At 52.5% G+C, this 12,921-nt stretch overlaps 1 protein-coding gene and 1 long non-coding RNA gene across 6 annotated transcripts in view; both read right to left on the reverse strand.

Moving 5' to 3' along the window:
- Positions 1-12,921, reverse strand: part of EXOC6B (exocyst complex component 6B) — a 296,665-nt gene that overhangs the window by 214,205 nt on the left and 69,539 nt on the right. The window lies entirely within an intron of this gene.
- LOC135300159 (uncharacterized) lies at positions 4,925-5,819 on the reverse strand. The gene is made up of 2 exons (XR_010362049.1): positions 5,258-5,819; positions 4,925-5,114 (listed from the first exon to the last, which is right to left on the reverse strand). It is a non-coding gene; the product is annotated as an uncharacterized LOC135300159 (long non-coding RNA).

The following is a 12,921-nucleotide window of genomic DNA, read 5'->3' on the forward strand; positions in this document are numbered from 1 at the left end:
TGACCTGAGAGCATAAAGAAAGCTTCCAAAATTAATTTAGAGCACTGGGATTATGAGCGTGTAGTTTGAACAAAAGTGTGTAATATCACCTCGCAAAAAACTTAAAGTTTTAAAATATAGTAAAATATATAAGACAAAATTAAAGTTTTAGAGCAGAAGCTAGCCCTTCTTCTTCATAAGTTGAAGTAATATTTTCTAATTAGATCAGAAAGTCCACATTATGAGGAAGAAATAATTAGTTATTAAGTTAAAAATAAAAATAACGCAAGTATCATTTCTTAATTAGACCGTTCTTCCTTAAAAGACCTTATCAAAATAAATACAGAGCCATTTTATAACTTATAGTCTTATAAGTTGTGAGTTTTACAGTATTTTACTAATATAAATAAAAATAATAAACATCCAAATCCAAACACAAAATACCATCTCAAATTCTTTCAATCCCAACCTTAACAGGAAAAAAAAAAATCACCAAGGGATTCCTGCAGTTCCAAGGGGTTTTCTGCAGGATCAGGCTGATGCCAGGAGGGAAAAGGAGCTGTGGGACTCCTCACCTGTCCCACCCCTGCTCTGGATGTTCCAAGGCTGAGCTGGGACACACAACTGACAAATTTCCACCAAATCACCCCACGAAGAACCATCAGGTGAGACAGGACAGAAAAACCCCATTTTCCACATCAAAAAATCAGACACTGAACAATTTTAGAGCCAAAGCGAGCAGCTGCTTCCACTTTGTCCCAAATCCCTGTCCTTGAATGTCCCTGTCCATCCCGTGTCCCTGCAGGAGCAGCCTCTGCTCACCCCACAGCCCCAAAAACAGGATGAAGATGGAAAAAACCTCTCAGGAGGGTGAAATCTGCAGTGTCTCCTACAAAAAACTGTGATCAATGCCTGAATATTCCACGGGGTTGGAAAATCCCACCTGCCGGGAGGATCCAGCACCGGTGTCCCTGAGCACAGGGAATGCTGGGGGGGCCCTCAGGGCCAGGAGTCACTGGGGAGCCTCTCCAGGGGAAATGGGGCAGGAGGAAGGACAAAGGGACACCAGCTGTGCTCCCAAAATCCATTCCAGCTGGCTGCAGGAGGATAATGAAACAAATAAGGGAGGGGTGGTCTTGGAAGAGGTGGAGAAGGCACTGGGGAGCTCTGGGGAGATGGCTGAGCCCTCCTTCAACCCCCATTGCCTTGGGAATTCAGCAGAAGCATCCAGGAATGGGAGTTCCATCCCAAACTTCAGCCACGGGTGTTCAGGGATGAGGTGACTGACATGACCTTGCTCCATCCCACCACATATTCCCTCCTTGTTTCACCCATTCCCTTGGGAATTCAACAGAAGTGCCCAGGAATGGGAGTTCCATCCCAAATTTCAGCCATGGACATAACCTGGAGGTGTCCAGGGAAGAGGTGACCGAGGTGTCCCTGCTCCATCTCCATCCCCATCCCACCACATGTTCCCTGCCTGCCTCAACCCCCATTCCCTTGGGAATTCAACAGAAGTGCCCAGGAATGGGAGTTCCATCCCAAATTTCAGCCATGGACATAACCTGGAGGTGTCCAGGGAAGAGGTGACCAAGGTGTCCCTGCTCCATCTCCATCTCCATCCCACCACGTGTTCCCTGCTTGCCTCACCCATTCCCTTGGGAATTCAGCAGAAGCATCCAGGAATGGGAGTTCCATCCCAAACTTCAGCCACGGGTGTCCAGGAATGAGGTGACTGAGGTGTCCCTGCTCCATTTCCATCCCCGTCCCACTACATGCGCCCTGCTTGCCTCACCCATTCCCTTGGGAAGTCAACAGAAGTGTCCAGGAATGGGAGTTCCACCCCAAACTTCAGCCAACGGTGTCCAGGGATGAGGTGTCCCTGCTCTTCTTGGGAATTCAACAGAAGTGCCCAGGAATGGGAGTTCCACCCCAAACTTCAGCCATGGACACAACCTGGAGGTGTCCAGGGAAGAGGTGACCGAGGTGTCCCTGCTCCATCTCCATCCCACCACGTGTTCCCTGCTTGCCTGCAGGGCTGGTGGGACAGGCTGGAGCTCCATGGGGGTTTGTAAGGCAAAATGGGACCAGGGGACAATTCCGAGTTTTCCCTGCTCCTGGAGCCTGTCCAGCCTGGAAAACCTTGGCCTTTCTCACCCTCTGTCCCCTCCAGAGCAAAACTCATCCAACAGCACCTTCCGGAAGCTCTCCAGCTCCCACCAGAGCCTCTCCTGAGCCTTCCAGACACATCAACCTCACCTGGAGAGGAAGAACCCCAGCCCTGGCTTCCATCAGAATCCCAAAAAGTGGCAAAAAGCATCTCCAAAGGCCACAGTGCTCTGTACCCAAGCCCAGGAAATGTGGAAGGCATTAAAGCCTCACTTTCCCTGAGCGGAGAGGGAACATGGACCTATAAACAACGCCCTGGAGGCATTTCAGCAGCTCCATCCACACGGGGGCCTTTTTTTACCAAGATTTTTTAAGTCAATCAGAAATCGGCGGGGCCAGGAAGCCGTAAATTCAGCTTAAAAGGGAGAAAAGCAAATAAATGCTTGGAGGGAGTGTGGGGGGGAAATGGGAATCACTGCAGGCTTCCAAAGCCTTGTTTGTTTGTGATAAAGCTCAGCTGTACACAAGCTGTCCCCATGGTGACATTTCCCTGCAGTGGCACCACGGGGAGCGGCGAGCAAGGGGGTCTGTCAACATTTTATCAGCAGCAACTGTTCCCAGGGCTTTACGAGGCACAAAAGCTCCTTTCCCTCAGCCTCCTGGCTGCTCGGGATGGGAAGGCTCGCAGTCAGAGCAAATCATTGGGATTTAAAAACCACATCACTCAGAGAGGGGTTTGGTGCTGGGGAGGGAAAGGGGAGAGGACGTGGCACCCAAAATCTGGAGTTCTGAGGGGAAAATGTCTCCCAAAAAGCTCTTGGGGGTATACGGAACAAAATGGGGAGTGCCAGCAGGGATATTAAGGCTCCATAAGCCAAGAACTGATAAAATGAGGGAAATAATTCAATTAGCCAACAGCAAACTCATCCTATATAAAACTCATTTCTGTATAAAATAAAAGCACAGCGTAAAATTAAACCTTAAAGACTCCAAGGTGGGCAGAGCTTTGCAGAGAAAATCCCTGGAGAGCAACAGGAGAGGAGGAAGTTGGGATTCAGGGAATAAAGACAGATAATGCCTGCAGTGGTGCCCAGTCCTTGGCACAATCCCACAGGAACTGCAGGATGAGCCCCAGCGCCTGGGGACACCTGGGAGCACTCCCAGATCCCAGAGGTTTCCATAACCCAGGGAAGAGCCACGTGCACCCTCCATAAACCCCATCATCCCTCCCTGGGGGATGGAAATTTATTGTCCCTGCTGGTGGAGGAGCTAATCCAAGTCTCCCTGGATGGGATAAACCCACATTCCAGGACCGTGATCTCACGGAGGGACCTCCCCGAGTGAGGCCCTGCACAAAGCTCAGGGCACGGACAGGAGACTTCAGCACCTTCACAGGGAGATCCCAAAGCTTCCTGCCACCACTCCTCCATTCTCCTGCCAGGCTGGAATTCCCAGATTTGCTGTGGCTGCCCGTGCATCCCTGGCAGTGCCCAAGGCCAGGGTGGACACTGGGGCTTGGATCCACCTGGGACAGTGGGAGGTGTCCCTGCCATGGATGGGGTGGGAATGATTGGGATTTAAGGTCCCTTCCACAGTTCTGTGAAATCACCACATCCCAAGGACCCCGTGGAACAGTGCTGGGATCCCATGGGACAAGGATGGCACTGCCCAGGAAGAGCAGGGGAACACCGGTGAGGAGAGGCTGTGAGGGGCTGGAGCATCCCAGAGGAAAAGGCTCCCAAAAGAACCTTCAGTCCCCACAGGAGGTCACCAGGAAAATGCAGGAAAAAAACACGACTGGTTCTTACTGAAAACCCTCTAGGTTCTGTAGCCTCATCTGTGGAGGTTTCTGAGGGAAAACACCAAGAAAAGCCTGACCTAAATGTGTGAGCAGGAGGTTAAACAAGACCTCCCCTGGCTGTGCCCTACAAACCAAACCTCATGTTTCTGAGGGTTCTCCAGCTGAAGCTGCAGTGCAACAAACGGGGCTGAGCAGCACCATGGAGGGTGGGCTCTGCACAATCCTGGACTGGGGTGGGTGGGAAGGGACCCTAAATCCCACCCAGTGCCACCCATCCATGGCATGGGGACCTCCCACTGTCCCAGGTGGATCCAAATCCATCCAGCCTGGCCTGGGCACTGCCAGGGATCCAGGGGCAGCCACAGCTGCTCTGGCAATTCCAGCCCAGCCCCTGCCCACCCTCCCAGCCAGCAATTCCTTGCCAAGATCCCAGCCCAATCTCCCCTTGGCCAGTGGCAGCCATTCCCTGTGTCCTGTCCCTCTGTCCCTTGTCCCCAGTCCCTCTGCAGCTCTCCTGGAGCCCCTGCAGGGACTCTGAGGATTCCCTGGATTTTTCCCTTCTCCAGGGGAACATTCCCAGCTCTGCCAGTCCAGAGCAGAGGGGCTCCAGCCCTGGAAGCATTTCCATGACCACGGATGCTCCCCAGCAGGTTCACTTTGCATTTTTCATTCCAGGCTACAAGATGCCTCCCAACAGACCAGAGGGAGGGTTAAGGCTGCTCCAGCCTTCCAGGTTCGTGTCCAGTTCCTGAAGGCCAAGGAACAGCTCCTTCCTTTCCCTGTGCAATTTTTCCAGTCAGTTCTGCACCAGGAGCAGCCCTCGTGTGCATCCCTGGCCCCACACGAGCTCCCTTCCCAAGGGAGAGCTGCAGTGGCTGCAAACACAAACGCACCACGAGCCCCACTCCTCAATAACCCCTGCAAGGGACACGTGAAGAACTCCCATGCACGGGGCCAGTGCCCCTCTGTAAAACAGCCAGGCGGGCACAGGTGGCTGATAAAAGTGCACTTTAACAGCCACACTTGCAAAGGAAATTTATAAGGGTGAGCAAAGCTCGCAGCCTTTTAATTGCATGTCAAACGCTGGGCTCCGAGAACTAAACCAGATTCCTGCAGGCCGTGCCAAGTGCTTCCAGATATTCCGTGTCTGGAGCAGAGCCCGCTGCTAGCAAGGGGTTAAAACAGCCTCTGAGGCCAGGGAAGCTTGAAGGCAATGCCACCAACCCTGAAGGAAAGCAGAGAAGGTTTCTGCCAGCTTTGTTCCAAATAAAAGGTTATTAAAAACAGCCCCGGCCGCTGTTAACAGGAACGGCCCGACAAGGAGACGTTTACAAAGCAGCTGAACTTGTAAATAAATGGAATTAATACCCAGCAAATTCCTTTGATCCACAGGACACGAATTCCCTTTCCCTGCAGAGCTGCTCATTAATAGCTCCACTTTCCACTTGTGTCACCCGCCAGCGAGCCCGAAGGAAAACAAGTCACAAAGAGATCTCTGGGCTCTCCTGGGCCAAGGGATTTCTGGTCACAAAGAGATCTCTGGGCTCTCCCATGCCAAGGGATTTCTGGTCACAAAGATCTCTGGGTTCTCCTGTGCCAAGGGATTTCTGGTCACAAAGAGATCTCTGGGCTCTCCTGTGCCAAGGGATTTCTGGTCACAAAGAGATCTCTGGGCTCTCCTGTGCCAAGGGATTTCTGGTCACAAAGAGATCTCTGGGCTCTCCTGTGACAAGGGATTTCTGGTCACAAAAATGAGTCATAAAGATCTCCAGCTTCTCCTGTGCCAGTGGATTTTTGGTCACAAAGAGATCTCCAGGTTTTCCTCTCCCAAGAGATTTTTGGTCACACAGAGATCTCCAGGTTTTCCCCTCCCAAGGAATTTCTGATCACACAGAGATCTCCAGGTTTTCCCCTCCCAAGAGATTTTTGGTCACACAGAGATCTCCAGGTTTTCCCCTCCCAAGGAATTTCTGGTCACACAGAGATCTCCAGGTTTTCCCCTCCCAAGAGATTTTTGGTCACACAGAGATCTCCAGGTTTTCCCCTCCCAAGGAATTTCTGGTCACACAGAGATCTCCAGGTTCTCCTGTACCAGTATATTTCTGGTCAGGGAAATCTCCAGTTTTTCCAGTGCCAGTGGATTTCTGGTCACAAAGAGACCTCCAGTTTTTCCTCTGCCATTGCATTTCTGGGAATTCCTGGGAGAGGCTGATGGGGAGCAGCAGCAGGAAGAGGACACTGAGGGAATTCCTCACTCAGAGGCAGGTGAGGCCCTGGAATGGATCCCCAGAGCAGCTGTGGCTGCTCCATCCCTGGAGGTGTCCAAAGCCAGGCTGGAGCGCCCCGGGATAGTGGGAGGTGACCCTGCCCATGGAATGGGATGGCCTTGAAGGCCCTTCCAACCCAAAGCACGCCAGGATTCTGGGATTCCTCTCAGCAAGGTGCTCACAGGTGTTAAAATGTGAAATATTCAGCATTCCCCAAAGCCCCAGCATTTCAGACACAGCGCAAAGGCAGGGTCCTCACAGCTCCCTGGAGCACCTGGAGATTGGGATCTGCCCTTGGATCACGAGGCTCTGCGGGGCCAGGGGTTCTCCTGCAGGAACTCTGCCCCAGGAATCCCCACCAGGCACCTCCAGGAGCAGCCCTGGGGCTGTGGGAGCCTCTGCAAACCCCAACACACACAAACCCCCCAGCCCACCCACAGCATTCCTGGGGCACCTCTGGAATCATGGAGAGCCCAGGCAGAGCCCTCGTCCCAGCTGATCCCAGTCGAGGCTGGGCCTAAATTCCAGAATGATCTTGTTGTTTTTCTCCTTCTCTGCTCTGAGGTGGAAGGGGAGGACACAACACCAATAAATTCAGCCAGCCCTGGGTGCACAGAGAGGCAGCCTGGCCACCTTCTCCTGGGAGCCAGGCACAAATCCCTGGAGAGGAGCCCATCCATGTCTGGGCAGGTTTCTCCACTCAGAACCAAGGAACCCAGCCACAGAGGTGGAAAATCCATCCTGCTTTTCTCCACGCTGCCACACTCCGTCACCATCAACTCCGAGTGAGGGTGAAGGGGCAGAGATGGATTTTCCAAGTTTTAATGAAACCTGGATGGAAAGGAACAACAGAGGCATCAAAGAGGCAAAGCAGAACAGAAGGAGTGGAAAAAACTAATCTGGATTAAGTGGGAAATCGGGGGAAAAGTACTGGAAAGAGGAAGAATCCAGGAGATGTGAACCTTCATGGACACATCTGCAAATGGAAAAGGGGGTGTTGGCCCAGAGGGCAAATTAACAGGAGGGGCAAGTTATCAGAGCAATAATTATCATGGAATGGCTTGGGTGGGAAAGGATCTTCAGGATGATCCAGTGTCACCCTTGCCAAGGGGACACCTCCCACTGTCCCAGGTGGATCCAAGCCCCAGTGTCCAACCTGGCCTGGGCACTGCCAGGGATCCAGGGGCAGCCACAGCAAATCTGGGAATTCCAGCCCAGCCCCTGCCCACCCTCCCCGGCAGGAATTCCTTCCCAATACCCCATGGAAGGTTCCAGTTCCCAGAGCAGCTCAGGGCTAAGAACTGCTCCTCTCCAGAACTGTCCTTCCTTTGCTTAATCCAGGACTTTCCACAGCCCTTGGAGATGTTGTCCTGAAGGAGAAGGCCACAGCTGAGACATCCAGAGCTCTGTCCCCAGCAGGATCCTGAGGACAAGGCGCTGGGAATGTGACAATCCCAGGAAACCCCAAACACTCAGCGCTGCTCCGCTGGGAAGCGTTCCCATCCCTGCCTGGGAACTCTGATCCCCAGTGCCAAGCAGGAACGGCTTCCCAAGGGCTTCCCAACTCCTCTGGGAAGCTGAAAACATGGAAAAAACCAACCCTAGAGCAGAAGATGCTCCAAGAGGAAAGCTCTGCTTGTTTTTACGGGGCACACCAAGGGAAAGCTGGCACAGGGAGGATGAGGATCCGTGGGAAGCAGAAGAAATGGAATTTTACCTGCCCAGGGAAGCTGGGTGGTTGCCCAGCACACCTGGGCACTCCATTGCTGTCAGTGCTGCTCACCTGTCCTGCACAGCTGCAGCCAGCTAGGGAATGAGGCTCATCCCACTCCCAGCCACCACAAACCGTGTGCCTACAAACCAGCACTCCCTGAAAATGGAGCCTCCATTCCCTGAGAACTGAGCCACCATTCCCTAAAAGCTGGGCCACAATTCCCCAACAACCAAACCACCATCCCCTGAGAACTGAGCCACTGTCACAGCACATGTCCCAGTTAGATGGCCACAATAGTGTCACCACATGATTTCAGAAGGTTTCAACCCACACACAGTGACACCTCACCTCATCAGAGGGCTCCAGGTGTCTGCCCACAGAGAGCAACATCACTCCACTTCAGAAGGCTGCCAGCATCTGCCCTTCTTGTCTCCAGCCCAGCCTTTTATCCCCTCATGGTCACACATCACACCTGTGTGCCCCCTGTGGTGGCCCAGCACACCTGGGCACTCCATGGCCATTGCTGTCAGTGCTGCTCACCTGCTTCCCACAGCTTTAGACAATTTGGGACGGGGCTGGGCCACAGCCCACTGCAAATCACCACAAAGTGTGTGCCTGCAGACCACCATTCCACGAAAACCAAACCACCATTCCCTGACAACAGAGACACCATTCCCTAAAAGCTGAGCCACCATTCCCTGAAAATAGAGCCACCATTCCACGAAAACCAAACCACGACACCCTAACAATTGAGTCACCATTCCCTGAAAACAGAACCACCCGTTCCCTGAAAACCAGACCACCATTCCCTGACAATGGAGCTACCATTCCCTAAAAGCTGAGCCACCATTCCCTGAAAATAGAGCCACCATTACCTGAAAATAGAGCCACCATTACCTGAAAATAGAGCCACCATTCCCTGAAAACTGAACCACCATTCCCTGAAAATAGAGCCACCATTACCTGAAAACCAAACCACTGTTCCCTGAAAACTGAATCACCGCTCCCTGAAAAGCAAAGCACCATTCCCTGAAAACTGAATGACCATTCCCCAAAAACAGAACCACAATTCCCTGACAACGGAGTCACCATTCCCTGAAACTGAACCACCATTCCCTGAGAACTGAATCACCATTCCCCAAAACAGAACCACCATTCCCCAAAAACCAAACCCCTGCACATCAGCTGGAACAAGCCCAGCCTCAGCACGGACCATTCCCATGCTGTTCCAGCCCCAGGGTGAATTCCCTGGGGATCGGAGCCGTTCCCTCCCTGGGGTCACTCCCAGCCCAGGGAAGGAAGGGCTGGAAAAGCTCCCTGGGAATTCCAGGGCAGTGACATTCCCACAAGGGGATTCTGGTCCAGCTGGCACCCTGTGCACGAGGTTTCGGGTCCATCACTTGCAGGAAGGTTCAGGTTCTGCTCACCTGGACCAAAAGCCAAACTCTGAGCTCAGGGGCAGTTTGGGTGCCCAGATGTGACCTTGGCACATCCACCAAAATTTGGCAGCTCCAGGTGAGGACCTGGAGACTCTGGCCCAGTCCTTGGCACGGGAATGGGATGGGATTTAAGGTTCCTTCCCACCCAAACCATTCCCTGTCTCCACATCTGTGGGACACCAGGAATGCTCCCCAAAGCTCCTCAGATTCCTGCAGATCTCCAGGGTCCCAGGGCAGGAGCAGTGCCCAGCTGGAGAGCACGGAGACATCAAACCCCTCCTCGTCACCAAAACCACCCGTGGAATTTTTAAAAGGAGAAATCTGGGGAAACCCAGTCCATTTAAAAGGTTTATGAGCAGCCACATTTTTATTCTTTTTATTGAATTTATCACCCTGGGCAGCAGCATCCTGGTGGGAGCCATTCCCAGAGATTTTTGAGGTGATTCCATCACCTCTCCTGGCAGGGCCGTGCTGCCCAGAGCCCCGAGCTCCTCCACACCAAACCAGGCACAAATTGAGTTTATTGTGGGGTCAGTCTGAGCTGCCTCAGCCCCAGAGCCACGGGATCCTCCTGCTCCTGGGAGCAACTTCCCAGCCTCCAAATCAACACCAGGAGAAGCAAGAGCAGGAAAAACCACAGTGCCCAACCCAAAAATCATGAAAGGATGTTCAGGGCTCCTCTTTCCCAGCTGAAATCCCACAAACACAACGGCAACTCCTGATGGCTCTAAGGAAGGAGCAAGGAGTGCTCCTGCCTCCACTGGGCACTTTGCCTAATTATTAATCATTAATTATTAATTCTGTCAGAGGGGGTAGAAGATGTCCAAGGCCAGGCTATATTTGCTTTGGAGAGCCCTGGGATGTGGAAGTTGCCCCTGCTCACAGAAAAAAGGAACTGGATGATCTTTAAGGCTCCTCCCAACCCAAACCATTCCATGACTGGAAGATAAAGGATTTATTTCCAACATCTCTGGATTTCAAGACTTTTAAAAGGTCTAAAAGGCAGGCACACAAAAAGCTGGGCCAGCACATGCTTGCCCTGTAGTTCAACTTTGGATTTCCTGGTGCAGCCATGCCCAGGGAACGTGGATCCACTGCTGGGATCCCCCAGGCCCCGCGGCCCTTCCTCACCCAGATGCTGAAATAAAAAAGGCCATGATTTAGCAGTTTCATTTCTGAGGTCATAAAAGGAATTGAGAGGGATGCCCATTTATTAATAAACTTCCTATGGAGTATAAATTTTCAAGGCAGACTTAAAGGCACAGAATTCCTGTTAAATAAACAGTGAAACCTTCCCAGAACGCCAGGAAACGGGGAATAAAAAGCCCTTTTATGACAATAAGCACATTTGCACGGCAGTTCTGTGATGTGGGAGGGAGCAGAGGGAAAGCACGAGGAAGGGCAGAACCTGCTGAGATCTGCACAAAGCCCTCAGCACCTCTCCAGATGTGTTCTGCACTTCCAGACGCTCCTGGTTGCATTTCCCATCCACGGATCACATTCAGCCTCAAGCTCCTGGCCTGACACCTCACTCCAGGAGCCACTCAAAAATCCTCCCCATTTCTCAGACCATTCCCATCTCCTCCTGATCCTTCTCCCTGTAGCTCCCATCCCATCCCATCCCATCCCATCCCATCCCATCCCATCCCATCCCATCCCATCCCATCCCATCCCTGGCACCACCGGGGCTCCCAGGGGGTGGGTGGCACACGGTGGCAGAGCCCACAAAATGCCACCCCCGTCTCTGGGATTGCTCACACCTCATCTCCAGAGCCCAAAGAGCGAAGAAAACCCACAAGTCCCAAACTTCAAAGGTTGGGCTTGATGATCTTGGAGGCCTTTCCGGGCTGGGTGGATGCGGGACGGGAGCGGAGGCTCCGGCTCAGGGCAGACACTCGGGGAGGGTTTGTCTCAAAAAGCTTCCAGAGCAAACACCAGTGGCAAGGGATGGCTCCCCTGCCCAGAGAGGGCTGCTCCACACTCTTAAAATAACACATTTTGGGGCCAAGCCTTAATGAAAAAATAGCAGGGGCTTCCAGAGCCGGCTGAGGTTTTCATCCAGCGCAAAACAAAAAAAAAATCTCTTCCTCTTTTTCCTCGAGGAGGTTAACCAGAGGATGCTGGGGGCAGAATTCCCACTGCTCATCCAGCTCCTCCCTGCCAGGAGGAAGGGGATGGCTGTGAACACCCCCTGAATTCTGACAGTGTTTAAACCCAGAGCTCTGGCAGCGACTGCTCTCCATCCATCCAGTGGGACACAGCATCCCCTGCGTTGTGGGAGCCTCTTCCCAAAATCCTGCAAGCCCAGCCCGTGGCTGCCCGTGTCCCTTCCCATCTCTCCAGCCCCAAGGACGCATTTCCTCCCCTAAGACTTTAATATCCCAAGCAGACGAGCAGCAGGAGCAAAGATTAAGAAGGTCTCGTTCCTAAATTCGACTGGAAAATCAAATTCCTGCTTCCCAAACCTGCCCAGGAGCAGAAACCCCCCTCCAATTATCCCCACCCAGCTGTGGAAATCCTCCCAGCCACCACAGCGACCTCTCCAAGGCTCTCCTGCAGCATCCAAGGCTACAAAACTCCCATTTTTTAATAACCAGCATTTTTTACTGTGACTCGTTAAGGCAAACCCCCGGAAGTTCAGCTCTGGGGGTGCCTCTGGAAGTGCTGGGGCAGGATAAACCCCGGCCCGCCCCGAGCAGGAGCTTCCAGAGGCCCTGGCTGAGCCCAGCCTTGGCACGGGCACAGCACAGAGCCCAGCCGGGGCTCCGCGACCTCCGGAAAACACGGAATGCTGCTGGAGTGGTGGCACCAGCACGGGGACACTCCCTGCCCAGGAAAGGCCCCAGAGGGATTCCAGCTGCGCTGCCCAGAGCCCAGAAATGATTGTCAGGATAACTGGGGTCATCAGGATAATTGGGATTATCAGGATAACTGTGATTGTCAGGATAATTGGGAATATCAGGATAATTTGGATTATCAGGATAATTTGGATTAGCAGGATAACTGGGGTTATCAGGATAATTGGGGTTATAAGGATAACTGGGATTATCAGGATAACTGGGATTATCAGGATAATTTGGGTTATCAGGATAACTGGGATTATCAGGATAATTTGGATTATCAGGATAACTGGGTTTATCAGGATGATTTGGATTATCAGGATAATTGGGATTAGCAGGATAATTTGGGTTATAAAGATAACTGGGGTTATCAGGATAATTGGGGTTATACGGATAACTGGGATTATCAGGATAATTTGGATTATCAGGATAATTTGGAACATGACCCAAAGTGCCTTTTTGGAACGTTGTTCCATACGAGGGGATGGGATGGGATAATGGGACCCATGGGATGGGATCCCTGCCCAGGGTGGGAGATGTTCCCACTGGAGGCCGGGAATCAGCCTCTCCTGGAGCTTCGGGATGGGATCAGAGCAGCAGCTCCTGGACAGGGCTGGGAAACCTCCCCAGCCCGAGGGCTCTGCTGCTCTTCCCATCCTTCATCCCCTCCTCATCCCCCATCCCCTTCCCTGGAGGAGGAGGAGAAGGAGAAGGAGAAGGAGAAGGAGAAGGAGAAGGAGAAGGAGAAGGAGAAGGAGAAGGAGAAGGAGAA

Source organism: Passer domesticus, chromosome 4 (assembly GCF_036417665.1).
Source record: "Passer domesticus isolate bPasDom1 chromosome 4, bPasDom1.hap1, whole genome shotgun sequence".
Lineage (NCBI taxonomy): Eukaryota > Metazoa > Chordata > Aves > Passeriformes > Passeridae > Passer > Passer domesticus.